The 3,176-nt window shown below is 33.5% G+C and overlaps 1 long non-coding RNA gene across 1 annotated transcript; it reads right to left on the bottom strand.

Moving 5' to 3' along the window:
• Window positions 1-334: 334 nt before the first annotated feature.
• Window positions 335-2,817, bottom strand: LOC129884997 (uncharacterized). The gene is made up of 3 exons (XR_008766018.1): window positions 2,622-2,817; window positions 1,712-1,762; window positions 335-610 (listed from the first exon to the last, which is right to left on the bottom strand). It is a non-coding gene; the product is annotated as an uncharacterized LOC129884997 (long non-coding RNA).
• Between the last annotated feature and the right edge of the window lie 359 nt (window positions 2,818-3,176).

Here is a 3,176-nt window from a genome sequence, read left to right as displayed (position 1 = left end):
ACTAGATACATGTATCTGTATGTATCTGGTATGACTCACATGTATCTGAGATACTAGATACAAGAGTAGCGAGCGAGACAGAAGAGAGGCGAGAGAGGTGAGCAAGATTTGTTATGTATCTAGATACATGCGAATCCACTTGGATACAATATATCTAGAACAAATTACACCTAATTTGACCTCATGTATCGCGAAATACATGTATCTGGACGTATGTCACGACCCAACCCCGTAGGCCATGATTGATGCCCAAGTTGGACACCCATATGTACCTTTAACCCAATTAGCATATTAACAGAATAAACAAATATTAACATCAAACGAGTACGCTAGATCAAATAGAAATATAAGTAGTATGAGAACGCCGCTACAGTCGTCACGGAGTACAAAATCCCAAACCATATACAGAACCCACAACAAATATCTACAGACCTTTATAGAAAGATAATCTAGTCATAGGACGGGACAGGGCCCCGTCGTACCCCTGAGCAAAGTATACATATAATAGCAGAAAGAGTCAGTACCAAAATATAAGCTCCGGACAAGGGAGCACTTTCAACGACTCAGTGGATGTCCTAAGCAGAATGATCAGCAAATTGAACTTCTGTACCTGCGAACATGTAACGCAGCCCCCGAAGAAAGAGGGTTTGTACAAAAAATATACCGAATATGTAAAGCATGAACTGTAATAAATAAAACCGTAATCTGAATAATATGTGCAGAAAATGAACTAAATGTCCTGAACATCAAAATACTTATCATAATCATAAATCACACATGCAAAGTCATATGCCATATCCGGCCCCATTGTGTGGGACTCGGTGAATAAAACGTGATCGCCACTCCGTCATTGGCGCCACAGCACAGCATTACTCCAGAGTAGAAAATATCTCCGTAACAGATCATATCATATCAGATGGCCATATCATATCATATGAGATAAGATCATATCATATCATGTCACCAGACATCAACAAATGTGTACATGGCACAACATAACTCCACAAATCCATGTACATAGTGTACCTGCCCCCTCATATTGGGGCACGATGAATAATGCAAAGAAATACGCTTGATAACATATCCTGGCCCAGGCTTAGTGAAAGAGTAGTTACAGTATGCACGAGTAGAGTAGTGAGAAACTAAATGCAATTTAAAATATAAAATATTCATACAGACTCGATAGCATAGTTTCGATAACAAATCATATATAAAAGTACTTGAATAATAATAGTAGTGCAAGTCTTTCCAATGTCACGATAGTCTATGTCAAAATAGTTTTCTAAAATTGTCTCTATATTTCAAAATATATTATGGGACTTAAAGGAATAATTAGTCGTATAATATTCGGAAGAGTAGCAAAGAGTTTCTTTCAAATTCTACCTAACATAAGTCAAACGGAATACCAAAGAAAAATTTGGAACAGTGGGCCCCACCTCGATCAAATGAGTTGGCGTATCTAAATTATGTGCATTAAATTTCATAACGTTATTTATAAGAGTTTCAAGGTAGTCGGGGTCCTATTTGTGCAAATTCTAGAAGTTTAGATAATTTTTCAAAAATATTCATAAATACTTAATTCAATTCTACTGAATAGAAAATGGTCAAATTTAGATGTCGATTCCAAAGAGTAGAGTCATCCCCAAAGCTCGTATCCAAACCTATTACACCTAAGACATGCCAAGAGAAGAAAAGGTAAAGCTTTACATACCTTATTGGTCTTTTACGATTGTCCAAATTCAATTCCCGTTTCCTCCAAAATCTACAATTGGTCATATTTATCAATTACTATTCATAAAACTTTAAGAATTCCATTCTAACCAATACTTGTCTACAAAAATTTTGGCAGCATCTCCCCTATATATACAACAACCCCGAGATTTCAACTCGGCCACAATATCAACAACCATGCCAACAACAACACCAATACCATCAATAATCAATTTAAAATGCATCACCACATAAACTAATTTCTTTTCCAAATAGTGCAACAATTTCCAATCTAATTTTGCACTTTCAAATAAATATGAATATTTCATGTTCATAAATTATTTTAAACTCATTCAAACATAGGTGAAGAATTTTTCAAGCAAGCTATCCAATATTCATAAATTCCATATTTCACCCAAAAGCTCCATAAATGCAACAAAGCTATTATAATTCATTTTCTTCTTTCAACTTCATAATCAACAACAACAATCCACACTTTAACAACTTTATTTCTATAATATTATGAAATCATACTATAAGGACATAATTTCCTACGATCCATTTCAATACCAACTAAAATCATTCAAGCTTCATTTATATTCCAAGAATCACAACAACAATTAACAAACTATACAAACTTAATTTTTTTCCATTTCATCACCTAACTCATATTTCCAACTTCAAATAAATTCATTCAACTTCCAATTCCAACATAAAATTTTTACCATAACTACTACTAAAATACTACACAAAAATTTAATTCATCTTGCCTCCACAATCTTCATATACATGGATTTATACATATGTAAAACCTACCATGCAAACTTTCATATTTTCATAAATTCTACACATCTCTACATACTACAACATAAACAACCTTCATAACATAATAAAAAGGAATTAATTCTTACCTTTTTCCTTCTAACTTCTTCACTCCCAAATCAATGAAACAAGCCTCCAATCTTCCAAAATAACTCCACCATGTTATAGAGGACCCTTGAATTAGTGGGAATACTAAAAAAAAATAATTTTTGAGATGAAATTTCAAGGGGTAATTTTTTGTTCACCTTGGCCGATTTCCCTCTGTTTTCCTTAGAAGTTTTTTTCTTCTTCTATCAACTTTCAAACTCTTGAAAGTTCTAGGAGCTAGATATTATAAAGACCCCCATGTGAAATTTCAATTTTCCCCCTCACCTTTTCTAATATTTCCAAATTGAAATTCCAATTTTGCCCTTAACCTTTTATAGTATTTCCACATGTGAAATTCTAATTTTACCCTTAACCTTTTCTAGTATTTCCACTTTGAAATTCCAATTTTACCCTTCAACTTTTCCAATATTTTCACATCCCAATTTAGTCATTAGAATTTTGTATCCAACAAGATCAAACATAACCTTGCCCTTGACTTGTTACCGTTATCCCCAAAATGTTCTAATGTGAAAAATACGGGTTATAACAACGTATTT

This window comes from Solanum dulcamara, chromosome 4 (genome assembly GCF_947179165.1).
Source record: "Solanum dulcamara chromosome 4, daSolDulc1.2, whole genome shotgun sequence".
NCBI classification, from domain to species: domain Eukaryota; kingdom Viridiplantae; phylum Streptophyta; class Magnoliopsida; order Solanales; family Solanaceae; genus Solanum; species Solanum dulcamara.
This window is presented reverse-complemented; position numbering and strand designations above follow the sequence as displayed.